A 13,084-nucleotide genomic window follows, 5' to 3' on the forward strand; every position below is an offset into this window, starting at 1 on the left:
AAAATATATTTTGGTTTGTTCTCTTTTATTTTTATTTACCTAATTAAATAAATTTTATTTAAAGTTATATTTTAAATATTTTAATCACGAATTTTTAAAATATATTTTTTAAAGTTCAAATTTCAGTAACTTACGTATTTTACATAATTTACATAATTCATAATTTACAAAATTTAAATATATAATACTTGGTTCTACATAACTTATTAATATTTATATATAGTTTTAATACATATAATTTTAAAATTATATATCCTACATAATATCCTAACTTACATAGTATCGTATATAATAACTTACAAAAATTTACATAATAACCTACATAAATTAAAAAGTTCTACGATAACACACAAAAACAATAACTTACATTACTTAAATAACTTAAATAACTTACATAACTTACATAAACTTGCATAAATTAAATAACTTGCATAAATTAAATAACTTACATAACTTACATAACCTACATAACTTACATAAATTAAGTAACTTTACTGAACTTACATAACTTACATAACCTACATAACTTACGTAAATTAAGTAACTTACATAACTTACATAACTTACATAAATAAAATAACTTACATAACTTACATAACCTACATAACTTACATAACTTACATAAACTTGCATAAATTAAATAACTTACATAACTTACATAACGTTCATAACTTACATAACTTACATAACTTACATAAACTTACATAACTTACATAACTTACATAAACTTACATAAACTTTCACCATGAATCAATGGAACCATTACGGAAGTAAGTTGTAGAAATTTGATAAATATTCATCAATCCAAAATTGTTTATATTCTAACAAAGCGAACATTTTTTTAACATAGTTAGTACAAACAAATATTGAGATCTCGTTCGCGCTCCTGAAGAACACAACATCGAGATATCAATAAGTTGTTCACTGAAACTTTTCATGAATGGTTAAGCCAAACGGTATGTAATTGGAGCTTCATTTAAAAATAATAAAGTTTTCTCATTACATTTTTAATTACTTAGTTTACTTTCCATTCAATAGGTTTGGAGTGGGAAGAATGTGAATGACGAAGTTAAATGGCTTTCCCAAGGTCCAAATCGAGTGGTTAAAAGATATAGTGCGTTCCTCATCAACGGATTCAGATTTCATACAAAATATCGCGAGAGATTGAGGAGAACGCAAAATTGTGGAATAGTGGTTAATTCCTCAATTACAAGTTATGCTAGTGCTAGGGACAATAATCCTGTCCAGGGAAATGTGGAATATTTTGGACTTCTTACTGACATAATTGAGTTAGATTACTACGGCAAATGGAAAGTTGTCTTATTTCGAGGTGATTGGGCCGATGTTAATACTGCTCGTGGAATTAAGCAAGATCAATTTGGTTTTACAATGGTCAACTTCGCTCGATTGATTCACACAGGACAACAACTGATAGATGAGCCGTATGTATTCTCATCTCAAGTCAGACAAGTTTTTTACTCAAAAGATCCAACCGACGAGTGTTGGTACGTTGTACTTCGTAACATCCCTAGAGAGTTGTTTGACATGGGCAGTGGAAGTAGAGATAATATCGATGATAGATCAGAAACTGTGCCCTTTCCGGAACAACACTTAAACGAAAATATCCCTAGTACTAGTACGCAATTTCAATGGGTTCGCCAGGATGCAGATGAAGATATTTACGAATAATGATGTAGTAAGAATATATGATTGTTTAATTATATGTATATCATAATTTAAATCTTGGTCTTATTATATATTTCGACTATTTGATATTCACTGTTACTGTTGTAATTAGTTACTAAGTTTTCAACTATTTTATATGTATTACAGAAAAAATGCCCAGAAGAAAAATGCGAGAGGTAGGCATTGTTCAAAGTGCTCCAAACTCGGCAGAAATAAATAGTGAAGAACAGACAGGAATTGGATCTTCGAATGTTCCGATTATACCTGAGGATCCTACAGAAGTTCAAAGTAATTTTACATTTAATTTACATACGTGTTGACTTGTAATTGGTTTATTTTTCAATTTATTTATATTATAATATACCATTTTTCAGCTGAAAATGGTAGGACGCCTTGAGGTCGAGGTCGATGCGCTACTTAGCGAGTTCTACGAGTTAGATCCAATGGCGTGTCAAAGTATGCTGAAAGCAGCTTTTGGTCACTGTTGGAATGTAAGCTCGACTATTAGCAGGATACATGGGCATTTTAGCACGAAATGCGAATATGTTGCCTATCAACTACGACTCATGGCATCAAATGCCCGATAGTAACAAAAATCAAGCCCTCGATAATATTAAGGTAACAAAACGTTAATGTCATCTGTAATACTTGGGAATTAGTTTCACTTATATTTACTTTCTTAACTTGTGTTCTTTTTAGGCGAGGTTTGCCTTAGAGGTCTCGGATGCCTATGTAAAGAAGGCATTGGGAAAAAGATGGAGAGACCATAAAAGTACTTTAAAGAGAGATTATTATAAGGTAAAAACAACCCTCGATGAGAAATTGCAAAATGTCCCGCCGGGTATACTGAGGTACCAATGGGAAGATGCGGTTAGATTTTGGCATTCGAAGAAAGGCGAGGTATGATGTACTTCTAAACTCTTGTAATTATTTTGGTTTATTATATTTACTATTTACGTACTAATAATTTCATAACGTAGGATCGTGAACGGGTTGGAAAAAATAGCAGGGAGAAACAAAAATTCACGCACACAGCCGGGTCGAAAAGTTTTGCTTGTGTAGCTGAGGCTGAGGTATTTTTAATTTTTTAATACTGTCAAATATGTGTTACTTTCCATTAAATAATATTTTTACTACTATATTGTAGGAACGGTCGTCCGGTCAAAAAGTTGGACGCCTTCAACTTTTTGAGATTACACATAAGAAGAAAGATGGATCTCCTATGACTCCTGAAGCTGCAGAAATAATTGTACGTTTACTTAATACGATTTTGTAATAGTTTAATTCATTGCTTGTAATGCTACTATTGTTAACTTGTGTTGCATTTGTTTTTTTAATATATATTGTGTTCCTAAATATGTGATTTATTTATTAGGAGAAACTAAATAATAAAAAGGCAGAGTACGAAGCGATTGCTTCTAGTGATAGTTCTGTTCATCTTGAAGACATTGATAACCGGATTATTACTGAAGTTATGGGTCCTGAAAGGTATGGCCGGGTTCGATTTCAAGGATCTTTTGTTAAGCCCAACTCAATATTTTGGATCCAGCTTGCAGCAATACATGCGTTCGGGGAGTCAGGCTCAAGCTGAAGTTCAGAGGTTAAAAGACCAGATGGCTCAGATGCAAGCGACCATAGTTGAGGTTCAAAAGAAATATGAAGAACTCCACTACAACTTAGAGCGAGATCTGGCAATGAGAGAAGCAGAGGTTCAAAAGAAATATGAAGAACTCCAATGACAACTTAAAGTCGATCGGCATCCAGAGAAGCAGAGGCTACAAGAGAAGCGAGCGAAGTAAAAGTATGATTTAACTCCAACAACAACTTGAGTATGATGAAGATGTTTCAAGACTCCCAACCTCCGTCGTCATAGTGTATTGTATAAATATTTTATCATTTTAACATTTTGTGAAAATAATAGAATATTGATATTAATATTATATTATTCGTTTAATTTGAAATATTATCTAAATTTATTGCTATTGGTGGTATAGATTTAGTTGCTTTTGATTTGTTGCTACGGGAGGGTTGAAAAAAATTTGGTATTTTTAAAAACCCCAAAATTAGTGGCGTTTTTAAAAAGCGCTAAAACAACCAAACAAAAAGTGGCGTTTGTGTAAAAGCGCGCTAAAGAACATTAGCTTTAGCGGCGTTTGTGTTAAAGCGCCGCTAAAGAACATGTTCTTTAGCGGCGTTTAGAAGTGCCGCTAAAGAACATGTTCTTTAGCGGCGTTTATCAAAAAGCCGCTAAAGAACATAGTCTTTAGCGGCGTTTATAAAAGCTACCGCTAAAGAACATGTTCTTTAGTGGCGTTTGTATAAAAGCGCTAAAAGAACATGTTCTTTAGCGGCGTTTATAAATGCTTGCGCTAAAGAACATGTTCTTTAGCGGCGCTTTTAAAAATAAACGCCGCAAATATTTGTGGCGTTGTCATTAGCGGCAATTTTAGTGGCGCTTTAGGAAGCGCCACAAATACTTTTAGTGGCGCTAAAAAGCGCCGCTAAAGGCTTAAAAAACGCCGCTAAAAGCCTGTTTTGGTGTAGTGAATCAAGTCGCACCACTTGGCACGACCGCAACTTTTGTAGTGGACTTTATCGGACAAAAGAATGTAACATGTCTAGTTATAGCAGCTATCAAGAAAGCTGGCTTATTGCATCCCGTCTTTTTAGTGGTTGTAATGCAAAACTACATGGTTTGAAAGGATGGAAATTGAATAGAACTAGAAGGCAAAACCTAAAGGCGAATTTTTGGATTTGCACTTAGTTGACTTGAAAAAGAAATAATTACATTGTGTTAATTTAGGAAGTGAAATGAATCTAGTCATTTTATTCGTAGCTTTAGCATCTAATTACTACTGCTTTTTAAGTTTGCATTTGCTTTACTTATTATGACAAAATTGATGTTGCTGCCTCCACTTTGTCTTTGTCTGCTGCTTTGGATTTTATCAATACTTTTGACAAATTGGAATCAATAATAAAATAAATAAAAGTTGTCGAGTGAAATTTATTAGATTTCTTTACATGAATCAATAGAATTAAGTATAAGTAATCATTTACTTTATCTTCATACTAACCAAAAACGAGTTTTCATTTGAAATTTTTCTTCAAATTCAGTTTATGCCTTTTCCAAAATGAAACTGTGAATTGAAGACCACTTAAGCCTGGGTTTTTTTATGCAAGCAATCCATTACAATAGCAGAAAGAGGGAATAAATTACAAACAAAAAAAAATCGAATGGTTTTAAGTTCAGGTTTTAGTGTGAAAGATGGCACTGTCACCAAATTAAGATGTCCATCGATCAAATTAGAGGGAGCATTTCGACTTTTTGGAGACTTATCTGATAGTGCTTTTTTTTTTTTTGGGGGGGGGTTCTCTTTTTGGGTTTTTTGTCTTTAGTAGAGGAACGGGGAATGGCAATTCAGTTGAGAATTGTTTTATTGGTAAATGGGACCCCCTTTGCACCACTCTAACATTGGCCCAAACTTGAAGGCACATTTTGGATTCTTTTGGTTGTAGAAGGTTGAATTGACGTTGACTGTTGAGGCCGATGAAAAGTCGCTTCAAGTATGTAAAAGGAGACGTGGAAAATTGGAATCTTTTAAACCGTTAACGAGAAATTACTAAAATAGAGTTTTCTATAAATACTCTTGACCAATTTTTAACTGATGATGTATCAATTTACATGAAGAAAATGATGGTGTACCAACTCACATACATTTTGAGTTTTAATTGATTTTTAATTATTTTAGAGTGTTTAAGTTATTTTAAAGATTTAAGTAAACAAATTTTAAAATATTATTAACATATTATGTAAAACTTAAAAATTATAAAATTATTAATATTATAAATAGAAAAATTAATAAAATGATAAAAAGTATAAAAATTGATAAAAATTATAAAAATTATTAGAAAGTTATAAAAATAAAAGTTTTATTACTCTGAATGCTTGGAGTCTTTGGTTTAGGTAATAAGGAAACAGGAAGCTTGAAGGACAATGGCTATGTCACTTGTAAAGGGCATCAAGTGAGGAGTTTGAATGACAATAAGTTTAGGGTTTAGTGGCTTAAGATCGGCGATGAGTAAGTACTAATTTTTGTTGAAGAAAATTGATAAGGGTCAATTAAGTCTTCTATGTCGCTTCCACATTAATGTTACGTTAGTCATCATGTCAATACTTAACGTCCCGTCAGAAGCTTCGATAAGAAACTATTTTAGAGACTCAATTTATTACAATTTTTTTGTTAGAAACTTAATTGATTTTAAATATTTTACAAAGTTCTAATTAATGCCTCCACATTAACTGTTGACGTTGAAATAAAAAGATTTTTAAAGGATGACAATAGTTGGATTCTTTATAACAATAATACTAAAAAAATTAAATAAAAAATGATACTAGAAATAGATTAATTATGAAAATCGGGGTGTTTGTTATAGTGTATATCGATGACGCCAGCCAGTCAGATGGCACCACCCTACTCTTTCCCAAGGGCAAAGCCAGAACAATTTTTTAAGGGGGTCGAATGAAATTTTAATTTTTCATAGTGTATATCTTTATAATGTTTAAAGGATTAAATTGAAATTTTATAACTTTAGGGAGGCTAAAGTGAAATTTTATCTTTACTAATTTAAAATTTTTAAAAAATTTAAAGGGCCTAAATGGTAATTTTTTATTTTAAGGGGGTCGAGGCCCATGCCAGCCCCCAAGAATTGCATTGCTCTTTCCTCAATCATCATGCAATCATATCATTTACAAAATTAATTTTTTATTTGTGTTGCCTAACCAGTGGTAGCACTGGTATGTATTCTTTAAAAATACTTGAATTTTCACGGGTACATATAGTGGTCTAAAAAAAATAAAAAATTATTGGTGTCATGTGACGCATCGGCGACACAACTTTAATTTTTTTAAAAATGGCTGAAAAAAAGGTTGTTGAACTAAAAAAAAGATTGGTTGATGTTAGATGGTGCCGCCGATGTGTCAGGCAGCATCAGTTTGAAAATTGAAAATCTTACCATTTAAATAGGTTCCCCACACTATCAGATGGCACCAACCCTTTATATAATACCCCATCCCCGTACCAAAATACGATTTTCGTCAGTTTAACAAAAAAAAAAAGAAAAAGAAATTGTGTTTAGCAAAATGGGAGATAATAGAAAAAAAAGTGAATTTTTTTTCTTGTTTAGCAACAGGGGATAGCAAAAAAATTAGTTTAACAAAACGAGAAAAAAAAAAGAGTTGTTAGAAATCAAAATTGAATATCAACAAATTTCCTTTTATTTTAGATTTCAAAAATCAAGTTTGAGTTTATAAGGTTAGCTTGTAATTATTTTTTGTAATTTTATTTTATTTTATTTTGATAATTAGTAATATGAGATGCAACTTACTTATATTGTTTGATAAAATGTTTTCTTTTTAAATGGTATGGATTGTTTTATTAAGAACTAATATTTTTATTTTTAATTTATTTTACTGATTTAGTATTGAAGATGAATAGTCAATTCTTTGTATACTTTCATTTCGATGGGATAATTTTACAAATAATAGTTGGTTGTATATTTGAATCGTGCCATCAAATAGGAATGATCTTTAACAAGAATGTAAAAGTCAATGAAACAAAACAAAAAATTACTGCAAAAATTTCTCGACGTTATGGGAGGAGGATGTCTAGACTATTCTACAAATTTCTAGTTTTGTCAAATCTATGCAAATATAGGAAGATGAAATTTGTAGAGGATGATGACATGGAAACCATGATCGCATTATATTTCTTGCCTTGGAACGTTGAACCAGTTGAGTTGTTCACTGAGTTAGCGGATGTTAAGTTCGTTCAAAATGTCACTCCATTAAATCAACAATATGGAGTTCAGTACTTGAATATAGAGGTTTCGAGATTATCAGTCAATAGGTGATCGATCGTCTGTAAATGGGTTTGACTTTGATATAAATGTTGGGTGGGTAGAATGGTGCGATTATAAAGTGACATCAACATGGGCCGAGAATCTACACAATGCTTCGACTATGTATAACAACCCTAATTCGGGTTCTCGTTTACAGATACATTCATTGGTGATTGGTTCCAATGCAGATGGTAAAGAAGAACTCGATGATGATGGTGGTTTTGATCACCAAGGTGAAAATTTTAGTGACTCCGATCTCGATAATGTCCCAAAGTCAACAATGAAGGCACAGGTGGTGATGATAATGTATACATCCCTCCGCTCAAGAACCCGACTCGTTTCATTGTCATATGGAAGGACCCTAGGGCCCACATGTGGAGCGTGTAGATCTTGGTGTTGCGCATGCATCTGAGTTCCCAGAATAACTAGATATAATACCTTTGCACATGTTGGTGGTAGATTTCGAATCAGAAGAGTTGGTTGTAGGTCAATAATTTGCAAAGAATGAGGAATGTGTATTTATCATCAAGCAATAGAACATTGATTGCCACTAAACGTGTTATCGTTTATAGAGAAATATCACAAAAAAATATATATTAAATTGAATCGGTGGTGTCCGCAAGCGTACGAGTCACATTGTAATATAATATCTGTTACTACAGAACACATATAAGTTTTTCGAGGATCGTACCCAAAGGATTGCAAATTGGAGAAACTATTATTAAATTAATTATAGAAAATAATTACTAATATAATCAAGTCGTAAATTAGTAGTGTCAATATAATTTGGGATTTTAGTTAAAATAATTAAATTAACTAACCTATGAAATTTCCTATTCCTAGTGTCGACAATGAGAGCCACTAGTCTATGATTGATTAAATTCCTAATTAATAAACAAAAGATTAACTAATTTCAAAATTCAGGTTTTAATGTGAATTAGCTATTAATTAACTAGTATTACCTCCCAGGTCTGCTAATTTATTAATTGTTGGATACTTGCTTATCTCCCGACCTCATTTTCTCCATCAAGATAAACTATGATTTTCTCGGATTGACTAGTCTCCCCACCTCGTCTCCTCTATGATTACTGTAATACCCCTTACCCGAGACCGTTCCTGGAGTCAAGCACGAGGCGTTATCTGATTTAACTTACCAGTTTGGAGCATAAAAATTTGCTTTTAAAATTAATTCGCTCACGTTCAATCAATATGTCCCTAAAAATGACCCTCAAGACCCTAAAACATGCAACAAAAATGATTTGGGTCCAAACCGGAAACACTAAAAAATTTCCGAATACTTAGACAAATCAAAAATAACTTATATCACTATTCACAGTAAAGCTGTCCACTCGTGCGATAGTCACTAATTTAATTATAACTTGAGTTACAAAACTAAAAAATTAGATCCGTAAATTTTCCCTGAAACTAGACTCATATATCTTCTTACTATAAAATTTTCAGTATTTTTGGATTAGCCAATTAGTACAGTTTATTAGTTAAAGTCTCTCCTATTTCTCTACTCGATAGTTCTAACCTCTCTATACTAAAACTCAGTTTTCTCATTGTACAGAATTCATATAATGTTTTCATTTGTTTCTTTTGAAAATAGGCTCACTAAGGATTCTAGAAATATAAATTATGAATCATAATTCTTTTTGTATAATTTTTAATGATTTTCTAAAGTCAAAACAAGGGACTTCAAAAACAACTCCGACCCTGTCTCACTAAAATTCAAATATCTCCTAATATAAAATTCCATTTGCCTACACTGTTTCTTTGTGTGAAAATAGACTCGATAAGCTTTAATTCTGTATCTCATTCACTCTTTAATTTCATTTCTACTATCCTTGGTGATTTTTCAAAATCACATCACTGCTGCTATCCAAAAACTGTTCCATTGCAAATTTTTACTCTTTTATAATTTCTTTGTATTTACTATCATTTAGGCATCCATAACACCAAACATGTTCTTAATTAGCCATTTCAATAGCTAACCATTAGCCATACCATATAAACAAACTGAAAATGACTAAGTCCCTATACATGCCATAGCTTTACACGTTTCAAAATCACATAGTACCGAGATTTCTGTAGATAGTGTGGGACGAACTCCGACGTCCTTGTGATCCTCGAACTGACTTGGCGATACAATAAAAATAAGGAAAATAAAGAAAGTAAGCATAAAGCTTAGTAAGTTTACAAGTAAATAAATAATAACATTTATCATAAATAATCATACTCATAAATTTCATCAAACATTAGAATCTTTACTCGCTTCTTTACTTACTTACTTTTTTACTTACTTGCTTACTTAAATAACTCATGATTATAACTTACTCCTCCCTTACTGAAATTTCTTTCTCAACTGATAACTGAGATATTCTCAATCCTTGTAACTCACCTAAATTTATTATTATGCTTTTTTCTGAACTTTCATGTAACATGGTCTATTTACTATCCCGTTGAATCACTTGGAATACTAAGGATACTCGGGTCTCCTGTCTGATAAAACATGCCAAAGCTGTGTCCCAGACATAGTCTTACATGAGATGTTTTCTGTACTACCAATGCCATATCCTAGATATGGTCTTACATGGGAGTTCTCATATCGGTGCCCATGGCATGTCCCAGACATGGTCTTACGGGGGACCTCTCATCTCGGTGCCAACGACATGTCCCAGACATGGTCTTACATGGGACCTCTCATCTCGGTGCCAACGCCATGTCCTAGACATGGTCTTACATGGGACCTCTCATATTCTCAATGATGCCAATGCCATGTCCCAGACATGGTCTTACATGGGATCTCATTCCCTTAAGGTCATGACATTTGTATCTGATACATTCCCAATGTTTCAACGGGGCTTTTATCACTGATTCTCTATCATCTCATACTTAAGTCAACATTAAATAATTTTATGAAGTAAATAAATAATTGCTGGAAAATAACAATATTAATAATAATTATTGAAATATTGCATTTATTTACCGTAAAGTTACCTCGGTACAAAATATGATCAAATCTAGCACTTTAGTCTTCAACCTTTTTCTTTCCCCGGTCTAACTCCGGATTTAGTTCTTCTTAATCTATAATAGCAAATTTATCTTATTTAATAGTCACATTCATCAAAATAATCATTGACTCGAACTTTGGAAAAATTACGATTTTGCCCCTAAACTTTTGCATAATTACACTTTTTCCCCAAAGCTCGAGAATTAAATTTCATCCCTTATTCTTATGATTTATGACATGCTGAACATTTTTCCCTTCTATGGCAACATCAAATTCCCACTCTAACACTTACTTATGAACATTAGGAATTTTTACCAATTATGTCGTTTTACTCGTTTTCACTTAAAATCGCTTAGCAAAAGTTGTTTAACATAATTCCAAGCTTCATATTCTACCATAAAACATCAAAGTAAACACATTTCACCTATGGGTATTTTTCCAAATATGAACCCTAGGTTAAATTATTGCAAGAATAAGCTAAATCAAGTTACTAGGACTCTAAAAACGTAAAGAACATTAAACACAAGGCTTGTGATCACTTACTATAGAGCTTGGAAGCTTCAAAACCTTAACTATGGCTTCCCCCTTGCTAAATTCGGCCAAATGAAGAAGATGAGCATATTTTGCCATCTTTTCCCCTTTTTAATTCTTTTTTATTACTAAATGACTAAAATACCCTTCACTTAAAAATATCCTATTTCACTTATCTCATGTCCACTTTTGTCCACAATTTAACCAATAGTCTAATTGCAATTTAAGGACCTCCAATTTAAAATTTCATAACAATTGGACACCTCTAACATGTAAAACTCAACTTTTTCACTTTTTACAATTTAGTCCTTTTCACTAAATTGAGTGTCCAAACGTCGAAATTTTCACAAAATCATTTTGTGAAATTGTAGACCATAAAAATATAATAAATTTTTTCCTCATCAAATTTGTGGTCCCGAAACCACTGTTCTGACTAGGCCCAAAATTAGTATGTTACAATTACTTCTTATGATGGTCAAGTTTAGGGGTGAATGGAATTCACTCATGAAGCTAAAACTTTTAACGTAGAAGATGGATGGAGTAAACAACTACCTCCTTAGATACTCAACTTGATACTATAGTGGAGTGCCTCTAATTGTCTTTTTTCTTTATTATGCTTTTCTAGCCAACAGCACAATGGGGCAAACAAAGTGTTGCTGACCTATTTGGTAATTATAAGCATTTGAGTGTCTACTGGTAATTCTTTAAGTAATGCTTTGGCAATTTTACTAAGTTTAGCTTCAAGAATCTCCAAAAAAAATAAACTCGCTATAGTCTAATTATAATTGAGGTTAGGATATCTCATTTTTAGGATACGATTCTCAAGCAACCTAACTTAAACTAAATTCACCTAATCCACTGTCCCATGTTCTCAGTTTACTGAACAATTAAGCTCATCATCGAACATCACAAGTGAAAATTGTACTCATCATAGTCTAACCAGTTCTTGGTAGTTACGTGGCAAAACAAATTTGGCTATACTACAATGCCTATACTAAAATGAGCGTACTTACAAAATACATAATGCATCCTAAAAGCTCGATACATCCCCAATCCTAAGGGATGTATTGTCCTCAATGCATGAACATCTATGTAACATGAATGCAGGAATATACATATACAGAGAATGTCATAGTAATAAAAAATAAAAAATGCATGAATGGAGTGGGTGATTGTCTCTTCATTGTTTGTGGGTGGATTTACGTGCACTGTGCTTATAGCGCAACTTCCTTTTTATTGAATGGAGTGGCACATCCTTCCCTTCTTTATTAGACTCAGTGATGTCATTAATGATGCGATCAATTTCATAGTCTTGGGTAGTCATTGGTTTAGGTGGTGTGGGTGGAATAGTTTCTTTGCCCTTCTTGATGGCTTTAGCAGTAGGTGTGGGACCATTTTGCTTATGATTGTCACACTCAATATTTAGAGATTTTGTTTTCTCAGGCTCCTCCTGAGCTAGTTGCACTGTGTCAGGAGTAGCTTTTATGTTTGAATATTCAGCCTTGTCAAAGTGGGTTTTAACTAGTTCCTCCTCAACCTTGGAAAATTGTAGTAAAGCTTTTGGGAAATCAGGGAAGTCAAGCATAGGTTTTGTGAAGTTCTTCTGCAAGGACCATTTTAGATCCACATTTCTATCCCTCATATAGGACTAGTAGCACGCCTGATGTTCTTAGGCCTTTGTCATCTCCGCAGCAAGTTGAAATTGCTGAATTTCAAACAGGGACTTTCTTTGCTCCAGTTGCTCTAATGATTGCAACATTTGTTTTCAAATGAGCCCTAAGTTGGTAAGGCTTCTGCTGTGGGAAAGTACTTAGCAGAGGAGGTGGGTGCCTTACTATGCTGAGGTTGTTTTGATGTCTCCACTCCTTGGATTTTGGAAAATATATCCCTTGATATTCCTCCCTTGTTTGGTGTGACGTCCTCATTGGCATTTAAAGGTACTTGAGCTATTTTGCA

Source organism: Gossypium raimondii, chromosome 8 (genome assembly GCF_025698545.1).
Source record: "Gossypium raimondii isolate GPD5lz chromosome 8, ASM2569854v1, whole genome shotgun sequence".
NCBI lineage: Eukaryota > Viridiplantae > Streptophyta > Magnoliopsida > Malvales > Malvaceae > Gossypium > Gossypium raimondii.